Below are 23,085 nucleotides of genomic sequence, written 5' to 3'. Positions count from 1 at the left end.
CCTGAAATCCATTAACTGGAGATGCCCCTGATTGACCTGACAGCCTTCCGCCTGGCTCTGCCTCCACCTTGGCCTACCAGCTTTGCCTAATACCTACTTCTAACCCATCTAGGGATCAGTATTTTGAAATAAAAATGAGTCATCCAAAATGGCACAGGTCAAAGCTCAATCTTTCTGGTGAACACCCAAAGTATATCTGTCTGGAGGAACCCTGCTCTGGAGGAACTTCAAGGTTCCAAGGCAAGGGCTTTAATGATGGCTTGATGTCAGTGGGCTAGATCCAGGGTAAGTTAACTTTAGGTGCCATTGAAATCCATAAAGCAAGTTACTCATGACTTTAAGTCCCATTGATTTAAGCAACTTAATCTACCTTGAACCCAGTCTCCCCCCAATACCTACCTAGCACTTCTTGTATCCATTGTACTTACCAGTCATTACTGAATTGTGGCTAGCACATCATTGGAGTATCCACAACAACTAGAGCTACCCATAATTTTTTTTTCATAGTAGCATCTGCAAGCAAAAAAGAAACTATAACTTGGAAATGTGGTGCAACTTTCTATTTTTTACTGCTGCCTTTAGAAGGAAAGGAGCATTAAGGTTTGGGCTGCATAACCTAATCAGCCCCCCCCCCAACAAACCAAAACACGCTGCATGTGATATCATCGACACCTCCCAAAGTACAGCTTTTGAAAAATGCATTAGCCACATATTGCATTCAGTCATAAAAGTGATGTTGATGGCTTAGAAGGTCTCTAGTTCCTCTGCTTCCCTCTCTCACCTTCCACCCGTCATTCACACTGTCACACAAAAACAAGGTTTCATTCTTCTCTCTGTGTGTGAGATCGCCCACCTTTGCTGGTTAATAATAAGAAACAAGCATCAATACCAGTCCATGCCCTTTGTAAACCAATGCTAGTTTATTAGCTGATGTTGTCCCCGATTGTAATATCTGCATCTCCATACACCCACACACCCTTGAAATCCGATTGGCAAGGCTTCAATAGAAATCAGCATTTTCCTTCCAGTGAGGAGAGGTCAGACAATGCCCATTTTGACAAGAGCTGGTTAGCTCAAAGAACAGTGGTGAGAGTTGGCTTTTCATTAAATATGAGCAGATGTGAAATGTAGAGTGCTTGACAATTAGAAATGGCAGCAGTAAGGCCCTGGAATCAAAGTGAGGTCAGATTGGCGGATCAGATTACCTCCCTTACATTCTTCAGTTGTTCGGGAAATCATTTTGAATTAGTGTCAGCAAAACCTTGATCGGTTTTGCCCTTTGTCTTTCATGCTAGCACTGTATTGTTTCCCAAGACACTCATTAAAGGTCATTATACTATTACAGGGCTGGCTTTGGTCACAGCCACCCCCTCTCCCCATTGAGTCAGTGTGTGCTTCTAAGATGGCTTAATGTGTTTTTCATTTCTCCCTTTTTCTCTCTCCCACCAATCTCTCTCCTGGCTTTTCATTTTAAAGAGAAACAATCGTACAATAATAATAATAAACAGGACGGGGGGGGGGGGAGAGACTGGTGAAAGAAATCCTTAAAGAGAAAGTGGCTACCACAGTATTTTGGTCACAATCCTGTGGGAAATTCTTCCATGTAATGAATGGAAACTGCAAAACCTTTACTCCTCCGCAGCCCCCATCCATTTTAATTTATCTGGCAAAGGAGAACTTCTTGCTAGACTGTGCACTGTGAAAACATCTATTTTACACATCCATTTAAACTTGCAGTGTTGTGAATTGCCTACCCTCCTGTAGCTAAAGGCATGGGCCTTGCAATATCTTTCTATGCAGTAGCAGAAAGGTTCACTGGGTGACTCACAACACCATTCAAAATAGTGACTTCCCCCCCAGAGAAAAAATAGAAAGATTCAAAGAGGTGTACAGGATGCTTACCCAATGGAAATTTTTTACCCATGCACCCTTTGCAAAACCCACCAGTTTCGAAAGAGATTTTCCATGTAGAATGGAAAGCTACTGCAAGAAGAAGAAAAATTCTAAAGCTCTTTTAGGTGGGCAGGACTAATTGTAGGGTTCTTCAGATCAAGGGCACTATGGTTATGCAGCACGGATTAAAATGGGCTTGCTAAGCAAACAAATGGGGAAGCAGTCCCTTCATTCTGCTTATCTCTGCTTCTCCTCCTCCATAACCAGCACCCCCACACCGCTGCTTCCCCCGCCCCCAGCAGTCTATGTAGTTACAATCAGATAAATCACTTATCTGCAAGGCTCAGTATCCTTTCTCCAGTAGTGGTAAAATTTAGATGCTTCAGCAAGTTGCAACCACAGACTGTGCCAAACTCTTCTCTTTCTCTCTCTCTCTCTCTCTCTCTCTCTCTCTCTCTCTCTCTCTCTGATTATGGCGAAATGTGTTACATGTTCCTTGTAAAAACTAGTGGATATGACCTCTGTGATGGTTTATGCCTATCTGACTGTCTCGCCAGAGTGGTGCAGGCTCTAGTTATCTCCCGCTTGGACTACTGCAATGCGCTCTACGTGGGGCTACCTTTGAAGGTGACTCGGAAACTACAGCTAATCCAGAATGCGGCAGCTAGACTGGTGACTGGGGGCGGCTGCCGAGACCACATAACACCGGTCTTGAAAGACCTACATTGGCTCCCAGTACGTTTCCGAGCACAATTCAAAGTGTTGGTGTTGACCTTTAAAGCCCTAAACGGCCTCGGCCCTGTATACCTGAAGGAGCGTCTCCACCCCCATCGTTCTGCCCGGACGCTGAGGTCCAGTGCCGAGGGCCTTCTGGTGGTTCCCTCATTGCGAGAAGCAAAGCTACAGGGAACCAGGCAGAGGGCCTTTTCGGTAGTGGCGCCCGCCCTGTGGAACGCCCTCCCATCAGATGTCAAAACGATAAACAACTACTTGACATTCAGAAGACATCTTAAGGCAGCCCTGTTCAGGGAAGTTTTTAATGTCTGATATTTTAGTGTTTTCTGGTTTCTATGGAAGCCGCCCAGAGTGGCTGGGGAAACCCAGCCAGATTGGCGGGGTACAAATAATAAATTATTATTATTATTATTATTATTATTATTATTATTATTATTATTATCATCACTACCATTTCTGGGAGGTTGATGATGATACCATGGGAACTCTCTCTGCCTGCCAACCACCAATATGATGTCACAGTGAACGACTATGACCTCAGTGGATGTCCTGCTTGCATGGAGGATAAAACTATCTACTACTCCAGTTTAAAGACAGGATGCCTCTTAATAATGACTGCCGGGGAATATGAGATGGAGAGTGCAATTCTATGAGCTTCCCTTAGGCATCTGAAGAGCCACTGTGAGAACAGACTACTGTGCTAGATGGGCCTTTGGTCTGATCCAGAAGGGCTCCTTTTATGTCACACGGACATTAGTTTTTGCCATCATAATGCTCTCCTGCTTTGAATCTCTGTGTAGGTAAGGCATTGGGAATGTTCTGATATTAGTATTGGTGACTGTGTTGTCCAAGTAGCTGTTGTGGAGATGGAATAAATTGGACAGAGAGAGAAAAAGGCTTCCTCTGAATTGAGAAGCAAGTAGAGGGTTTTGGGGAGCAATCGTAGCTCATGAACTTATTGGCTGACTTTACTAGTGGGTTGAAAGAATTACTGAGATAGCATACGTGAGATTGCACTGTACCAATGCTAAAAGTATTGTTTTTGTGAATGTTTAACCTTTGAAGCACAGGATGAGTTGGATAGGAAAACTATTTCTTAAGCTATTTGCTGCACATGACTTTCAATAGCTGCAACAGAACAGAAATATGTTGCAAAGAAATAATATAATTTAAATTTGTCCTTATTGTTTACTTTTATTTTTAAAAATTCACTGTTAGAGTATATCCTTTTCAGCATCCTGTGAACCTGTAGTTATTAGTATCTTGGCGTGGGGTATGGTACCAACTGAAGAAGCAAGGAACCAAGGTATCTTTGAGAAACTGGAACTTAAGAAACCCTGCAAAGAAAAATGAGATGATTTCAAGCCCTGCAGGAAAATCTTATTAGGGCTACACAAGAGATTGCAATCAGGCAGCTGTGTTTTCCTAACCCAAATTTTTATGAAACAAGCAAACTGGTCTCTGTTGGAGAGCATTAAGCATTACTTTGGCCTGACATTCTCTTAACGAGACTAATATAAAAAGACAATTAAATCAAGGGCAGAGTGACACAATAAAAAAATGTATTAATTCAAGCCCACAGAGATGAGAAATCACACACTATATGTGTCACAAATATCTGACCTTTGTAAAGAAAGCCAGTGTGGTGTAGAAGGGATGGTATAATGGCCTCATCCACAGATTTGCTAAACTAGAAAATAGAAGCTTGGGGAGACGAATGTCAGCTGTTTTGTTGCTTGCAGAGCAAGGTATTATACCAGCATTGTTAGGACATTTTCAGTATATTATACAGCATGGACCAAATTAGGAGCCATACCTTGCCCTGTTTGGTCCATGGGCTGGAACTTCCCTACTCTTGCTGTGTAGGAAACTCATAATGAATATAGATGCTTAGTAGGGCCATCTTAAGCATATCCAGTGCCGTGGTGAAAAGATCCCTCTGCACCCCCCCCCCTTTCCCATAGATTTCAACCTTTTTTAGGGCTGGAGGAGGTGGGCAGTGGCTAGAGGGCGGCTCCCCTGGCGAGGAAGAGGTGGACACTGGATGCGGTGCCTCCTGGCTCAGCTGGCCGCTTTGTACCATGGTGGCCATGCCAGGCAGCACACCGTGCGAACAGGCCTGTGCCGAGTGAGCGAGGGCACATGCGCCACTCCCACCAAGCATCGGCTCAGTTTTTCCCCTTTTAGCCTTCTGGCACCCCGCAGAATTTGGTACCTGCAGGCTAAAAGGGGAAAAAAACCAAGCCGACACTCGGCGGGAGCAGCACACTCAGTGCACTCATTTGGTGTTCCCAGACTTTCGCCTGGCGCCCTCCAGAATTTGGCACCGTGGCACCCTGCACCACTAGCCTCTATAGGTAAGACAGGCCTGATGCTTAGGTTGCTTTCTTCCAAAAAACATTAAAAAGTTTCCTTCCTCTGCTGTAACGTTCTATTCTATTCCATTAAAGGGTAAATGTAAAGGGACCCCTGACCATTAGGTCCAGTCGTGGCCGACTCTGGGGTTGTGGTGCTCATCTCGCTTTATTATTTCTGACTATTGGTCGAATAAAGGAAATTGATTGATTGATCTCGCTTTATTGGCTGAGGGAGCTGGCGTACAGCTTCCGGGTCATGTGGCCAGCATGACTAAGCCGCTTTCAGAGCAGCGCACGGGAACGCCGTTTACCTTCCCACTGGAGCGGTACCTATTTATCTACTTGCACTTTTTGGCGTGCTTTTGACCTGCTAGGTTGGCAGGAGCAGGGACCAAGCAACGGGAGCTCACCCTGTCGTGGGGATTCGAACCACGGACCTTCTGATCGGCAAGTCCTAGGCTCTGTGGTTTAACCCACAGAGTCACCCATGTACCCCATTTCTATTCCATTAGCCATCACTAATCAAGTCAAGGGGTTTCATCTGCCTTGTAGCATAGCCCTACATGTGTGTACTTGAAAGTAAAATCCTATGAGCTCCATGGGTCTTACTCCCAAGTAAAAAATGCATTGGGCATGTAGTCTTCAGGATTTTGTGTGCCTTTTCCATACAAACCTCTTCCTTCTAAAGTATTTCATTGGCATGGGCAATGAAGAAACAAAAAGCTGAAAGTGAGGGGCTATATTTATGTGAGTGGACTCTCTCTGGAGAAGAACTTCCAGGAAACGAAAGCCTCTCGCAGTGATAATAATAATAATTTATTATTTGTACCCCACCCATCTGGCTGGGTTTCCCCAGCCACTCTGGGCGGCTTCCAACAAAGATGAAAAATACATTAAAATGTACATTAAAATGGAATAAGGATTGTTGTAGACGACCTGCCTTTCATTCTTTTCTCCTCTTTGTGATGTTTGATGATAATCCTGAATGCCCAAATAACAAGTTTCAACTATGGTAGTTTTCAAGCCTTCCCGTCGCAATTATCTAATGTACAGTTCTTGCATGTTGCGAACTCCATGTATTAACAGGGATACTTTCATCAGGGGTATACTTTGGTAATCTTTTGTAATATGGTGTCCTGTTTGAGGCCACAATTTGGTGCCTCCAAATGGATATTCTCAATTATGTGGGCTCTCGGCTCAGTGCCCTGTGCAGTAGAACTGCCCGCACCGCTCTAAATCCGCCGCTGCTTTCAGTATACTTTGTGTAAAGAAAAAGGAAAAAAAAACAGGCAAAAGGGAAGGTATGTGAATAATACACCCTTCCAATAATGCAAAAGCTTGACTTGGGTAGGAACACCAGTGGGATTTTGCTTTTGTCCGAGACCCACATGTTGCTTTATTAGTTAACCCCATGACCTGACTGTCATCCCTCTTCAAATTCCTGTGTTGTTATAATCCCAGTACAAACTGCTGGCAGTGTGATGGACCACCCACAAGGCTCCAGCAACCCGGTGGCTGATGCTTTATCCACTATTTAGGAATCACTGGCTTCACTATAAATATCATGCTGTAGATAGAATAATGAACAAGAAGTCATTGCTTCAGAATGAATTACTGTCAATACTTTATAGTATGCCAACTAGGCAATCACTTAGCAGCGCTTCTGCAATATGAAAATTATTATTATTATTCTTATTAGTAGCAGCAGCAGTAGTAATATAAATTTTTTTGTTCTTTATGTTAAATATGTATTCTGTAGTTGACCTCCTTTGTAATGTTTTATTTTGAAATCTTTAAGATAATATTTTACTTTTCTGTTAATTATGTTGCTTTGACTGTATACTCTATATTTGACTTTCTTCAGATTGTTTTATTGATATAATATGCTGTAAGCCGCTTTGAGGTTTTTCTTAAAAATATAAAGCGGTATAGAAATTAAACAAACAAGCAACATATAAAGTCCCTGCCCGGAACAATGTGCAGTCTGACTAACAGGAATACTTGCTACTTTTAGTAAGTTTTTTCCTAGCAGTAGAGTTTGTGTATTTGGGGAAAGAAAAGTTATTTGTCTTACTTTATATCATTACATCACTTGTCTTTCTTAACAAATGAGGAAGTAGAACAGCAGCTTACAAATAGCTAAGTATTGTGGACTCCCTGTTTTTTAAAAGCCAAGCCATGGACCCCTTACTTTTGCAAATGTGATAAAGGTAAAGGTAAAGGTACCCCTGCCCGTACGGGCCAGTCTTGACAGACTCTGGGGTTGTGCGCCCATCTCACTTAAGAGGCCAGGGGCCAGCGCTGTCTGGAGACACTTCCGGGTCACGTGGCCAGCGTGACATCGCTGCTCTGGCGAGCCAGAGCCGCACACGGAAACGCCGTTTACCTTCCCGCTGGTAAGCGGTCCCTATTTATCTACTTGCACCCGGAGGTGCTTTCGAACTGCTAGGTTGGCAGGCGCTGGGACCGAGCAGCGGGAGCGCACCCCGCCGCAGGGATTCGAACCGCCGACCTTTCGATCGGCAAGTCCTAGGCGCTGAGGCTTTAACCCACAGCGCCACCAGCGTCCCTCCGTGGTAATGTTTGTTATGTGAATAGTGCCACCCAGGGCTTTTTCTTTTCCAGCCAGAACTCACTGGAACTCAGTTCTGGCACTTCTCAGGTGGACGTCATTGCCATGAGAACAAAGGAGGAGTTCCTGGTGAGTTACGACACCTCCCCCCCCCCCGAAAAATAGCACTGCTGCCACCGTACCCTCCAACATGTCCCAGCACAAAACCGGAACACACATCTTCCAGACCATGGTTCCACGCAAGTCACATGACCCACATGAGAGCACGGTGCCCAAAAACAAGATATCCCTGACAGCTGATGGGTATGTGCCATAGACCCACTGGGTCCACAGACCACTAACTGGGGACCACTGAGGTAGAGAATTGGAACCTTTGCTAGACATTTTAATTGCTAGGTGAAGGGTGGGGAACCTGTAGTCCTCCAAATTCTGTTGGATTGCAATTCCAACCAGCCCCATTAGTTTGGCTATTAGCCAAAGATGCTGTGAGTTGCCAGGCAACATCTGTAGGTCCACATCTGTAGGTCCTCATCCCTGTGCTCAATTGCTCTGCTTAAGACCGGCCATATACAAACTGGTGTGCTTTTTTTCTTGCCACAATCATTTTTCATTCACATTTCCCCCGTAAAATATTAATTTCCAAGACTATTAGTATGTGTAGTTTTATATTTAGGTCTTTAACATGGATATTTCAGTGGACTGTTGTGCTTGCTTGAGGATGATACAGATTTGAAGGATTGATAGCTGGAGAGATACAAGGAGTGTGTAGCAGGGAAAGGGGGTAGACTCTCCCATTCAAAGCTGGTTGCTGCAATAGAAGAACAAACGTAAGACAGCCTGACTAGCTTATTATAAATAGCTAGAATGTATGAAATAGATGGGTTTTGTTGTGCAATGCAGTGGGTTAGCTTAGATCCTCATCGTTGGGGTTAGTGCAAAGGAATTTGATGTCCTCAACCCTTTGAATATTACATGTACCAGCTTCTGTGCAGGCACTAGATGCTCCCAAGTTTAGCAGCAGAGTTAGATGGAAAAGGCGGAGAGCACGGAAGAGGCAGGGAGAAGTCTTTTTGAGAAATCGCTTCGGGCCTCTACTTTGTGTAGTGTTTCTTACCAGGGTCACAGGAAAGTGACTAGTGAATGGATTGCCTTGATGGGGACAGGCTAGGGGAAGAAAAGCTGTCTCCAGCCCGTGGAGCGGGTTTCAGAGAGGGCCTTATGAAAGGTGACATGGAAATTATGTTTGCATTTTTATTTCCTGAGTGTGGCTGGTTGTCATGAAACTCACCCTGACAGTTTCTTACCACCAGGCAACAGATTCTCCCTGTTACCTCCTCGGTGTAGGACAGATGCTAGCCAGTTAGCTCTCCGTCTCTCCTTCTCCTGAGCTATCTCAAGCGACAGATGCCAGGACTAGCTCAGTTTCCTCTTGAACGTTTCTGTCGTAGCCCTGCCTTGAGCCCAAATCCTGACCTTTACTTATATGAAATAAAGTACTTATGAACAAGCAAAGCCTTGATCCAGAGCAGGCTTAGAGCAAATGTCAAGCCAGACTTCTGCCTCCTTCTTCCACCTGCATTAGGGAGCCCAGATTAGACCTTAGAGTAGAGCGTTGGACTGCCTTAGGCTTTACAGGTCTGGAGAGACATAACTTATTAACAAAGAGCTATTAAATTTTTATCCATTTTTACAACACAATATAAATGCTTCCTATGAATCTACATTGTGTTCATTATCATTTAAAATGTTAATTAAGTCAAAGTTACATTTAATTTAGTCCTAAATGTGCCTTTGGGAGGAAGCGTTTAGAAACAGCTGCAGGATTGAGAAAGTACATCAAGTGTTCTGGGAAGTTCCCTGCACCAATTTCAGGACAGATTATCCCTCCCCGCCCCAACACCCCACCCGCTTCCTTCCAATCCTAAATTGAATGCTGTTTGGTGTCTGAAGCTAATTTGTAGCGATGCGATTGGGCACTGCTTCAAATTAGTGTCATACCAATAACTCCAGGGTTATTAACTCTTAGGAGAATACGGAAAGAGTAATGCACAAAAGAAGAGCTAAAGTGCTCATTCCAATTTTGACAACTGTTTGAAAGTGGGATGCAGTCACGTTCTAAAACGGCTTCCATTCTGCATTTTACAGAGGAGCTTCCCAGGCTGAGATTCCCATAGCACTAGGTTTATTGATAGGGCCCAGTGCATGAGTGTCTGCATAGACAGCAGTGGCGTAGAAATGTTTGTGGTAGATTCAGAGCTCAAGATGTCACAGGAATTGGATATCTGAATCAACTTTGGGGGTGCTTCATTAGCAGCAGGGAGGAGCCTGAGACCCTCAAGAAGCTGTTGGACTCCAACTCCCATCAGCCCCAGCCACTATAGCCATTAGTCAGGGATGATGGGAGTTGGAGTCCAGCAACATCTGGCAGGTCACAGGCTTCTCACCTCTGCTTTATAGTTAAAAGCTGCTTCTTTATATAGAACTGTTTCTCTGTGTGTTCTTTGCCTTGTCTGAACCCTTTACTCCACTAAAGGAAATGGCAAAAGATGATCTCCATATATTTCCATTCTGGAAGAAAGTTTTACTCTAAGGGTTATTGCTGGGAAACTCAGTTTGAAGAAAACAAATGGCAAATCCTATGTAATTTCCAACAACTTTTAATCTCTAGTTTTAATATAAGCCACAAAAGAGGGGTGCATGGGGGGTGGAATAAGGGAGATGGAACTGCCACATAAAATCTTAGAAATCATACAGCATCTCTGGGCTTTGTTGTGCAAGTTTCCTCGCTTGCTCTTGCATAAAAGACATTGGTTGCATTAGATGTCACTGTCTCCACGGTGTGCACAGCATTATCCTTATTTTTCTAAACTCAAATTGCTTCGCATTGCCACTGCAGCACAGCAAAGCATTTTCCCATCACTGCCTGTGTGGTAGCACAGTTGCTCAGGGATTTTAGTACTAGTCAGAACTGAGCAGCAACTTTGTCTAACGTCAGAAATTCAAGAAAAGGGCTGTTGTTGTTGTTGTTGTTTGTTTTAAATAAAACTGTTGCTTCTAGGCAGTGATATAACTATGGGTTATAAGAAACTTGGAGCTGCTATTAAAAAATGCCAGCCCCAGAGCAAGTTCCCCTTTCATTTGCAGTGGCCCACCTTGCCTCATGCTCTCTGGCCAATGTGTTTTATGGTTCTCTGCCCTCAGTTGTATCAGAGTAAATCTGCAACATTCCCCTCTTTCAGCAAATGCACTGGTTACCACTGAGTTTAGATACTCTCACAACTTAGTTGCTGCATTGTCAAATCAAGTTTGTTTCGTTTTCGTTTCAGATGAGTTCAGGTGTATGGATGCTTTTACAGAGTTAATTACAAAGCCTCTCCATTTCAATGGGAGTGGGTCTTTGCATGCAGGGAAAGTCCCTGTCTCACTGAGGGCTGGAGACCCATCGGCTACACTCACCTGCTTTAGCCAGCTAGTCAAAGCCATTCCCTGGGTGTAGCATTCTGGGAACCACAGGGGAGAGTTGAGTGTAGGGTGGCGTCCAAAGGTAGAGGCAGTACACCTCTGAATAAGAGACACTTGTGAGCATTGAGTGAAAGAGAACTGTTGTTTAATGTGCCCTGCAGTTTGTGGGCATACTGGAAGTTGATCACTGTTGGGAACAGAATACTGGGCGAAGAAATGAAGTAGGCAGAAGGTACTCTTGAGTGATTTGCAGTTGATTATCAAGCATTTTGACTCCCAATTGTTTAGCAAAAACAGCAGCCAAAAGACCCACTCCCTGCTATAAATTATGATGCTGAAATGGAGGAAGCCTGGGGTAACCATGAGCTGATGTTTGCATGGGTATTCAGCTTTGTTCAGCTCTGGTGCTCAAAACAAAATCCTGGACTTACAATTCTCTCATTCTCGGTGTATGTCTTTTGCGCCAGGTGCAAAGTAGAAGTCTGCCCACAGAGGTGGTTCTAGGGTAATGCTACTGGTTCAGCCACACTGCAGGCTGTCGAATGGAACATGAGAAGCAGTGGGGCACCAAATCTTAGCATCACACAGGGTGTCGCTGAAATTTGGGAGCCCAAAGTCTGCCCCTGCTACCTGCTGTTGACTACATGGTCCTTTGTTGCTATCCAAGTATGCTGCTCTAATATTTTCAAAATTCATGCCATAGTTAAACTAACAAACAGACAATATGTGACACCAGATGTGGGACAGGTAAATATGTGACTGCCAAAGAACAACCAGGAGCTTAAATTGTGTTCCTGGTGGTTCCTTGGCAAGCTGTCCTTTGAGGCTGCCTGTTTGAAGGTGCATTTGGATTTACACTCTACCTGCAAATGGGCATTTTTCCTCTGCATGCCGACTTTGCAGATAGCTTTGCTTGTTGTCAGAGCTTGTAGGCATTGTTTTGAAGCCAAAAAAGTGTCTGCAAATGGACTTCAAAGGGGCTTGCTGCTGTCAGTGCGAATCAGCATGCCTTCAAAGGGGCTGTCTGTCAGCCCTGATCAGCTGATCATTGGTGACAGCAAGCCCCTCTGAAATTGTCACTAGACATCAGAATGATGTCACATGATTGACAGGTGGATATGATGGCCCTGCCCACCTCTCAGAATGGTCTGCAGGGTCAGGGTGGGAAGAGTCCATTTCCCGACTCCTGCCGTATACGCTGTGGTTCTAAGGTAATCAAGTCAATCTGCTTGCAAGTGATAGCATTAGCAAAACCTTTCAACAGGCATCCCAAACCCATTGCCCGGAATCGAGGCAAAAGCGTATTTCATGCAGATCTTATGGATTTCTCTTTCTTCATAAGCTTTGAATGTTGACTGATTTTATTAGTAATTGCCTTTTTTGGTGTGTTTTTTACCTCTGCAATCTCCCCCCCCCCCCGAGATTCCTTCTTTTGAGACGGGTCAACAGAAAGCATCACAAGTTTTGCAAAGATAGCTTGAGGAATTGCCTGAGAACCCCTTCAGGCTTTTAGTCAGCCCCCAGGCTCACGTCTCACATGTCCCTCCAGAGACTGTCCATTGCCTTAACATTTTATCCAGGAGGAATTCAGAAGTCTCTGCACAGTAGGGGGGGCGGGTGGGTGTTGCTCCTTTTTGTATCTTCGGTAAACAAGCCAGCTGTTTTTGCTGTCATTGTTCTCTACCTCCATTTCAAAGAACAAATAAATTAGTTGGAGGTAGATGACCCAAAATATGATCACATGAAATTAAAATTCTTTTAAAAGAAGGCTTAAAGGCCAACCTGTATATCCTTCAGGATAATTCAAAGTACACTAACAATTCATCCAACAAACCCCCAATGCAGCTCAATCCAGTAGTTGCCTCGTAGCTTTTGCAGAGGGAATGCCCATTATGTTCCATGCACACCCGTAATAACCAGACTTTGTACTTCAACTCATTTGAAGAATGAAGTTTTAGGGGATTGTTCTGACATAGGTGTTTGTTTGTTTTTAAAAAAGAGGGAGGGAGGGAAGAATCATTTCCATAAGTTTTAAAGCACATCATCACATTTCACAGATATATGTGAAATGACACTCTCCTTCCTTCATGACACAATCATAAGTAGTCTGCTGCTACCCTCTAGAGCCATTCCTGTGTTATCGGTGTAATATTTTTGTTAGCGATTGAATCAGTGGAAACGTATAGCAACCGTTTGTTATTTCGCAGAAGTGCCTTGATCCTATTTTGTTTTTATATGGAAAAATGACCTGGGCTGCATACATCCATCCTTTAGAGTACTTTTTCTGTTAGAGATCAAATCGCCGTTGTAAGTATCACTGCCATTAGTTATCACTGCTAGATTTCTTAGCTTACAGTTTATTTTCCACTCATGAAATTGCCAGTCTGGGCTCCCCCATAACAATCAATTCTAGCCAAAGTACTATGTACTTTGGTGGATGTTTTAGAATATATTCTTTATGGAAGAGCTCTCTCTCTCTCTCTCTCTCTCTCTCTCTCTCTCTCTCTCTCTCTCTCTTTTGCAAATGTAATCAGATTTAGCTATCACATACCCATAGCTCCATTTTATTGTGTTACTTTGCCTTTTCTCTCTTGCCGTCATTTACCAAAAATGATAGGCCACACATGTTCTGCTACTCTATATTGCTGAAATATGCTTCAGTTCTGCCTTCCTCTATTGCCACTTTTTACTATTATTTTACAGATTTAATCTTCAGTATTTATAACTGGGGTTATTTGTTGCATTAATACATTCACTGACAAATCTGGTGTTGGTGGGTTTATTTAGAAGAAAATGGAACTGTGTTGCACTGAAGCCTGTAATGGTGTATGTCAGGAATCAATATAAATATATTGAGAAGATGGATCCCAATGTTTCATCACACTGTAGTGTCAAACCAAGAAATGCAACTGGGACAATGATAAGGAGATGAAGGAGTGAGGCTGTGCAGGTAGTGGGTGGTTGAGTTGTCAATGAATTTTATGGGATATAAAGGAAAACCCTGCATTCTGGGACACAGTTGCATGTGGGCAAATCCTGGCCTTCAGGTGTTGGAGGTGCAGTGTGTTTCTGTAAAATGCAAGCCATCTCTTCTGACTTCCTCCTTCCACCATCTTGTAATCATGAAAAAGAAATGTTCATATTTCGTAACGTATTTCCGGAGGCCTCTGTGTCATGAACAGGGGTGTGGTTTACAGTTCTGTATCTGCTGGTCTTTTGACAGCACTGATGTAACTCAAATTTGGACCGCTGCAGTTCGGCTTTTGTTAACCTTATATGACCTCGGCCCGATTGGGTGGTTTGTGAGAATAACATTATTGTTTTCTATCCTCCTGACAGCTGTAATGGATATCATGACCTACAGTACTGCTACAGTTATTCAATGCCCATCGTCAAGTAGCCATTTGCATGCCCCCAGAGGTATTGTAATTGGTCTGTCTTGTAGTATCACATTAATTTTGATGTGTCCCTTCTTTCTTATATATATTTTTAGGAATTCAGGGAGGCTTGTGTTTGCAGCTGAACAAGGCATATTGTTTTGCTGTTTTTTTTAAAGTTTATGCAATTATTGATCTTCAATTGTGTTGTTGGCTCTAACTGTTTTGGAATTCATTTGTTTTTTGTGTTACTGAGGAGCAACGTGTCTGTATAGTTCTACTTTAAACATTGCAATGCTCTGTTCTTCTTCCGATGACCTTTAGTTGCATAGTGTAATAGTAAAGGGCGACCCGGCCTAAAACTGATAATGCTGGGCCCACCACATAACATGGTTATTTGTGGTATAGATAGTATTTTACTTTCCATCTGCCATGCACGCAATCATGATACTTTTGGTCCCAGGGCACAGACTCCTAAGCAACACTGATTGCGTAAATTAGTGAGGTATTTTATTGATAGGATTACCCAGTGCTATTTTTCCTAGAAAAAGGGGCACCAGAGTTCACCATGAACTTCTCCCCTATTCTCTTAAAATGGACATTGTGCCCACCTGAGAGGTGCTAAAACTGAGCTCTGGCTGGGGGGGGGGAGCTCTGGGATTACTTCACATACCTCTGAGAGATGTTCGGAGAATAGTTTTTCCTTTAAAATGTATTTGCCTGTGTATTTACTGTATAATCTATTAGTACTATTAAGCATGGCCTTCTATCCCCTACCCCACCATGTAATATAGAGCTATATTGGTAGGGAGACAGGATGAGAAAGCTAACAACAAATCTAACCATCTTTACCTTGCTATAGCACAGTTCAAGGGAATACGCATTTTAGCACATCAGATCAGACCCTAACTCCAAAACAATTACCTCCCAAAACCCCAGAGTATCACTGATATAATGGCCTGGGTTCAAAAGCATTGTTGTTAAGTGTCATAAATATTGCTGATACTCGCAAGAAACCTGACTGGCTTGCACAGTTGGAAAAATGAGTGAAGAATATTGCAGAGTTTGCAATAAAGCTCAATTAATGTGAAATTCCCCACCATCTCTACTCAGGAGGAGCTGTATTTAATTTCAGTATCCAATCCAATGGCATCTATAATTGCAAGCTTTTACTGAAATGGGATAATTCATTTATCTACTTGCTTGCATGCTTAATTGTTGTGACTTCCAGTCTTTCCATACCAGTATTAGGTTTCGGAGCTATTAAGATTTCCTTCCTTTCGTGGAAGACGTAACTGAGGTAATGGAGTAAGCTATGTTTTCTGTGTTTGAAAGCTGTTAATGAAAGTCCTATCGTTAATGGTGGCCAAGAAATGTGCCTGTTTTAGGGTATATTTCATGAAAGAAGTTAAGGGGAAAGTAAAGAAAAAAGATTGTAGGGGTAGCTTCAGACTACTAGATAATACCAGCAGATGGTGCTGCCACCTTAAGAATCAAACAGAGAGAGAGAGAGAGAAGAATTACTTTTTTCCAATTAAAACACATTTGAAAACTTAGACATGCCTATCACTTGTCTAAATGTACATACAAGTACATAAATATTTATATTATGCGACATGTAAGCAAATCTTGGGCTGAGCCAAAAAGGGTCATTTTTTCACTGAAACTCCGCAGTATGAAAACTGCCCTTGTCTGTGAGTTTTGAGAGGTGTGTGTGCTGAAGTATTAATCCATTCAGAGTGAGAGTAGGAAGCATTGCCCACAGTCTGAATTGCCTTCATGGTGCCGCTGCATAGCTAAATGGAGCACATTCAATTTGTGATTTGCTCATTAGTTACAATCACTATACAGCAGGCTTCCTCAACCTCGGCCCTCCATATGTTTTTGGCCCACAACTCCCATGATCCCTAGCAACCAGGACCAGGGGTCAGGGATGATGGGAACTGTAGTCTCAAAACATCTGGAGGGCCGAGGTTGAGGAAGCCTGCTATACAGTGTCTTACATAGAGTTGCCCCTGAAACTTAACAGAGTCAGGGGGTTATCCTTTGGCAGGAAGCCAAAAGAGCTTTGCTAAAGGGAAACAAACGTTTCAGAGGGTTGTGTGCTCTGAACTGGGAACTTTTACCTTTTCCTTATATAACCTTTTAAAGGATGTATAAATATAATTTATATATTAAGATTTGCAGGTGAAAATTGCCAGATCCGCTGAACGTCAATGGCCAGTAACAACCAACAACTGCCTGTATTTCACACCAGTGCTTGCTTTAGAGATGGGCTAACTTCATTGGCCCCACTCTGTAAATAATCCAAACCCTCTAGATTTGTCTACAGTACATCAAAAACTCTTTGCTAAACCAGTGTGCTGATGCTAGCTGATAATATCCTTGGGAGCTGACTATAGCATCCATTGTCAGAATCCATTTTGTGCATGGTGGGCTGGGCTTTTGAGTGGTTTGCCTCATTTGCTTGTGCGAATCAGCTTTTCTTTTAAAGTTCTGAATTGTTTTCACATATAAAATTGCAAAACATAAATAGCAAGGACATATTCCACCCCCTGATAAACTGCTTATCCATCATAGTTTTGGTTTGAAATTCGATTGATCAACAATCACTGTTGGATTCACAAACTGTAGGGCAGGCTTCCTCAACCTTGGCCCTCCAGATGTTTTTGGCCTACAACTTCCATGATCCCTTGCTATCAGGACCAGTGGTCAGGGATGATGGGAATTGTAATCTCAAAACATCTGGAGAGTCGAGGTTGAGGAAGCCTGCTGTAGGGTTTTGTTTTTAATTGCTAACCTACTCCATACTGCTGGCTCAAGTCAGAACATCACACAGCCAAATGTATGTGACACAATCTTAGCATTTGTTTCAGTTCCCACACCCCAATTCCATAATCCTGTATTTTTAAAACAAAGAAACATATCAAATAGGTAATGTAGCATGGGGTAGATGCTGTAATCTTCTTCAACAGTGCTTTTTCTCGGGGGACTCAGGGGTACGCATACACCTAAACATTTTGTGAATCTAAGTTTGGCCTCATTGAGGGGCAGTATTTCAATATGAGTAGGAAAATGAGAGTACCCCTAAACATTTTTTTAGAACAAAAGCACTGATCATCATAATCATAATCATAAAAATAAAAAACAACCTGATCCTATCTCCTTAATTTTGGGTTCCAGGAGCCAACACATATATAAAGGAGAAGTGCATTGGCTCTAGAATGTGCTGAGGCAAACATCAATGCTACTTCACCGGAAGCTGCTTCAAATAAAGTACTTTAACAACACTTTTCAGAAGATGCTCAGACTTTGAGGAACATATGTGGGAAGAAATTCCCATAACCACGGGGGGGGGGGGAGAGATCATGGATACCTCTACTTATGGCACACAGATGACATATAATTTGGTCTTGGAGATCATGAAAGGATGCTGCGAATAGTGGCAAATAAAAAGTAGCAGAATTGAAAAAAGGGTATTAAAAGCCCAGATGCTCACCTGGGAAGAATAATAGAATCGCAGAGTTGGAAGGGACTACGAGAGCCATCTACTCCACCCCCTGCAATGCAGGAATATTTTTGCCCGATGTGGGGCTTGAACGCATGACCCTGAGATTAAAAGTCTCATGCTCTACCAACTGAGCTATCCCAGACAAGAGATGCAGGTTATTACATATCACACATTGTGCAACAAACCCAGGTTTGTCCCAATGCATTCTTGATAAACAGCCGCAGATTCCAGCTCATGTACCCTGTTCGGTGTACATATTTGCAAAGACCTGCTTACAGCATTCATATTTTACAGGTTTGGGTGTACATCCAATATGGCTTTTAAAAAAAAATGTGTGAAGTGGCCCTTAGCTTTTTTAGCATAAAACTACACTCAATGCCAAAATAATAAGGAATGATTTTGCGAAGCTAAATAAATAAAGTCAGTAAGATATAGATTGCCCCCAAGAGCTGATACAGTAATATAATTGGATTGTCTCACAGGTCTTCATAACGGTGAATTTTTGGTAGCCTCATTTTCCTGCTAAAAAGATCCAGACATTTCATTACTGGTTTGAAATGAAAACTCTGGAGTTGTAGATTGAAACCCATAAATGAATCACACCCAATGTAACAGGTGTGGCCTAATTTGTTTTGCCGCCTGATGCAAAACAAGAAGGTGCCATCCCTGCCACTGAAGCATCATGTACTGGGGTTTGCGTGGCAGCAGCTTCTGGTGAGATCTTGTGAGCAATTGTGAGAGTTCCACAAGATCTTGCTGGAAGACACTGCTGCCACTTCAGCTGCAGGCATAGGCGCCACCCCTCAGGATTCCACCACCTGAGACAGCTGCATCAGTCCATCTCATGCATGGGCCGGCCCTGCACTCTTAAGGTGGATTTTTCTCTTTTTTTCAGTTTCTTAGATTGTTGTTAAAGAGAGGGAGAAAGGCAAGGAGAAAGACAGAAAGCGATAAAAGAGAGCACAGGGAGAAAAAAGAAAGGCAGGCAGGTGTACATATTAAAAAATGAAAATCAATCGTGTGTGTCCTGTTTCAGGCAAGGATTAAAGGCAGCTCCCAAGTCCGAAAGGTTTAGAGGGGTACATCTTAAAATATGCATCAAAAATTTGTCTGCATCTGTGGTCTCAATGCCTACTGGTATGTTCTCCCAAGCTAGTCGCACATCCTGCACAATAAGTTAACTCCATTGTCCAGGGTAGAATTATTTCAGTCTCTGATAGTAAGAAAGGAGTTTTGAGCTGGACTCCAGATTTATAGCTAAGTGCTATAGAGAAGTATCCATGTGTGTATTGCTGGACCCTTTCCCTCTCTACTAAATAACTTTAGTTTCCTGTCAAATACATTGTATACAATAAACAGAAGGCTTCTAAATCCAGGCGAACAGAACAATCACCAAGGGCCCTATTCTCTCTCTCCCTCTTTCCCCTCTTTCTTTTTTCTTTTTGGCAACAAGGTACTTGTATATATCTTCATTTATGCTCGCCCACATAAACTTGGTTAGGCTGGGTGGGCATAAATAGTTAACGACACCAGGTACAGGTAACTGGTGGATTGTAGGTGATTCCATTTTAAATATGATCCACCTGTGAGCTCCGCATTTTGAGCGTGTTGGCGGCTTCACTGACCTTAACGTGATTGATCGTTGTGCAGTCTATTTAGCCACAAAGGTGCAACCTCCATTAGTGTCTAGCAGACAACAGCAGCAGGACAGATCACTAGTACAGTTTGACAGAACTACATAATCGCAGCCCGTTCCCACTAATGCTTCTGACGCTGCAACTCCTTGCTTCCATGTCTCCTGTAGCTGGTGTCAAAACCTTCTCTCAGGCAACAAGACAAAGGGCAGAGGATGTCTTTCTTAGCTATATATTAAGAGAAGGACACTTTGTGTATCTCAGTTCAGAAAACCCAAATATGTAGGTGCAAATAATCTTAAGCCTACAGTTTAGCTTGAGACTGTTAAGCTTTAAGAAGGAATAATAATAATAGCAATAATTTTATTATTAAATAAATACATTAAAGTCAGGTTTTAAAACTTACATTTACAAAAGAGTCTTGGAATGCTGCCATTCATTAAAAAAAATATCTATTTTAGATTAAGAAAAAAATATTTGCCTGAATTTAAGGATATGATTTAGATATGCACACACTTAATGAGAAATACAATATTGTTAAGTCTTATTGAAATGCTCTTGATTACCTTGGAAAGCTTTCATATATTTTCTCTGGGGAAATATATATTTTCTCCCAATGTTGGCTGTGAATTTGTGTATCATAGAGAACTTTAAGAAATGTAGCTAACCCTCTTGAAATACAGAATTGGGTATCTCAAATTCCACCCAAAAGACAAACCTTTCCATACTACAAATTTGGGGAAGGGCAGAGACGAAAATACTTTATAGTAGGTTTGGTAACTCCTTCTTGAGGGTCCCTGCTTCTAGTCATATTTGTGACCTTCAGATTTTCTTTCCTGTTGGACAATCAAGGAAAAACTTTTTAACCGATTGCTATATAGAGGCCTATTGAGAGATTGGAAACCCATTGTGGAATCAATTGAATTTTTATTTTTTTTAAGTTTACTGGTTGCTTGGTTGGTTTTTCTGAAAATATCTTGTGCTTTTGGGAAAATCAGAAATTGGACCTGATTTATGGCCCAGCTAACTGTAGGGTGCACAGCAGTGCTTTCATTCTTCTAGGGATGTTTTCATCCTTTGCCATCAGTTACTGAAGAAGAAGAACGAAAAGGTTGTAATGAATTTAAAACATAGGGTAACTTAGGGTAGGCTTTTTCCAGATCACTAAGTTTTCTCTTTATTTCACCCTTTAGCAGTAAGCACCCAGTCCTGCTCTTCCCTTCATAATAACTGCAGAAAAAACTAATTTGGCAACCCAGAATGCTTCTTTGTTGGTGACTGCACAGAGAACAGAACTGAAACTGAACAGTAGAACAAACGAAAGTCCAATGGGTGGAGTCTAACTGTAGCTCATAATACAAAGTTCTAATATTTAACTTTTCAGGTTAAATATTATGTTACTAGACAGGCAGCCCCCCCCCAGTAATTATAGGGTGGTTGTAGTCATGGAAAGTCAAATAAAGTCCTGAGTGTGCAGATGTTTTTGGGCTTTTCCAAATGAGGCTGTTATCGCAGACCCTCCAGGTGTCCCTGTTTTCCAGGAACACTCCTGGATTTACAGAAGCCATCTTAGTTTTTGATTTGATCCCACAATGCCCTGCTTTTCCTTAGGACATTCCTATTTGGAGAAATGTTGGAGGGTATGGTAGGATGTCTTTATTTGTATCGGAGAAATGTTGGAGGGTATGTTATTGTACAGTTGCCCTGCCTTTGCTGCCTGAGGCAGTCAGCATATTCTGCCTAATGGTAGAGCTGGCCTTGTTCAAAACAACTTTCTGTTCCATTTTAATAGTACTAATGTGTGAGTGGGTGGATGGCTGTAGAATTTTCATCCACGGAATTTAATCATAACATTTTTATACCACGGCGGCATGGACATGTATGGATTGTCAAGCTGACAGAGAAAAATGCCCCCTGATATCTTTGAAAGCTTTCATTGGACAGTTTGCCAATAGCACTTTAATGACTTGAATAAACAGACAGTGATTCATAAACTAGAAGTCAGCACTGTAGAAAGGCCTGAAAAGGCAAAATGAAGGAATCAGAGGACAAAAGTCCCAAAATATGCATGGTTCAATAAGGCCATAAAAGTGCCAGAGTGGAAATTGTGCTTGATTCTAATTTCCCACAAATTAGCAGTTAATGTTTAGTGTGGTCATATGTGAGTTAGAAAGCAGAGTGATGGTTGCATTCTTGAGCACCCAGATTTATGTCTCTACCTATAGGGACATAATATGTCGGCCAATCCAACTATGCTGCAAAAATGTCATTTGTGTACATTTTCTGCAACCTGCAACTGATGCTCTATTACAGTCACCATCATTTCTGCATGTGCACAACTCTTTCTCACATTTTAGATCATTTGCTGGAGTACTGGGGAAAGAGAATTTTGGCTGCTTAGTCCATGAGTAGGCAAACTAAGGCCCGGGGGCTGGATCCGGCCCAATCGCCTTCTAAATCTGGCCCACGGACGGTCTGGGAATCAGCGTGTTTTTACATGAGTAGAATGTGTCCTTTTACTTAAAATGCATCTCTGGGTTATTTGTGGGGCATAGGAATTTGTTCTCTTTTTTCTCTCTCTCTCTCCAAAATATAGCCCGGCTCCCCACAAGGTCTGAGGGACAGTGGACCAGCCCCCTGCTGAAAAGGTTTGCTGACCCCTGGCCTAGTCATTGATATAATGAACATTGTGGGGAAAAGGTCATTTTATTGTTTGTTTAACTGATTGCAACAGCCAACCCTGCGTATGAGCAGAAAGGTCTTCCTTCCCTTGGGGAAGAACATCCCAGACCTACCACTGGAAGAGGGACTAAAATAATGTGCAGAGAGAATAATGTGCAGAGGGAGTAATGTGCAGCATTTGGGATCCTGATCAGGGTTGCTTCAGGTTTGAGGGGGCCCTCAACAAGGTGCTGCCTATGGTGGAAACTATGGCTTTGGGCCATAGTTGGATGGAAACTATGGCCTTGGGCTTACCTGGTGGCTATGCACCACCATTTTAAATTTCCCACAATGCCTGAGAGCACCACTCGAGGAAGCTCATGGTACTTATCAGTGCCCATGGGCTTTTCTAGGGTACAGATCCCCTAGAGTTCTCCAAGGATTCTGGGGCTGATAGCAGCCCCAGCCCTGAGCCAGCAGTATACATTATGCTTTGCAAAATTTCAGCAGTGAGACAGCAAATGGAGAAGCGAGGAATGAGGTGAGCCAGACATAGAAATGCAGCAAGAGAAAGTGGAACTGAGGCAAATTATGGCAATGAGAGATTATGTTAGAGGCCTAAAGGCAAAATAAAAACTGACAAATTACTGTGGCCAGATGGCATCTACCTGATAGTTCTCAAATAACTCAAATGTGGCTAGAAATTAGCCAATGTAGCACCATTTTTTAAATTGGGGGTGGGGGGAGGATCCTGGAAATTACAGACTGGTTAGCTTAATATTTATTACAGGAAAATTTGAGTATTGTTAAAGATAAAATAAGCAAGTATATGAAAGAACAAGCGTTACTGAAGTATCCTGCAAGGGCAGGATCTGTCTCAGGA

The 23,085-nt window shown here is 42.6% G+C and overlaps 1 protein-coding gene across 14 annotated transcripts in view; it reads left to right on the top strand.

Moving 5' to 3' along the window:
• KCNMA1 (potassium calcium-activated channel subfamily M alpha 1) overlaps positions 1 to 23,085 on the top strand; it is a 545,541-nt gene that overhangs the window by 427,178 nt on the left and 95,278 nt on the right. The gene's annotated exons all lie outside the window — the stretch shown is intronic.

This window comes from Podarcis gaigeae (assembly GCF_964106915.1).
Source record: "Podarcis gaigeae genome assembly, chromosome: 5".
In the NCBI taxonomy this organism is placed as follows: Eukaryota; Metazoa; Chordata; class Lepidosauria; order Squamata; family Lacertidae; genus Podarcis; species Podarcis gaigeae.
The sequence above is the reverse complement of the archived record's forward strand: the minus strand, read 5'-3'. Positions and strand labels throughout refer to the sequence as shown.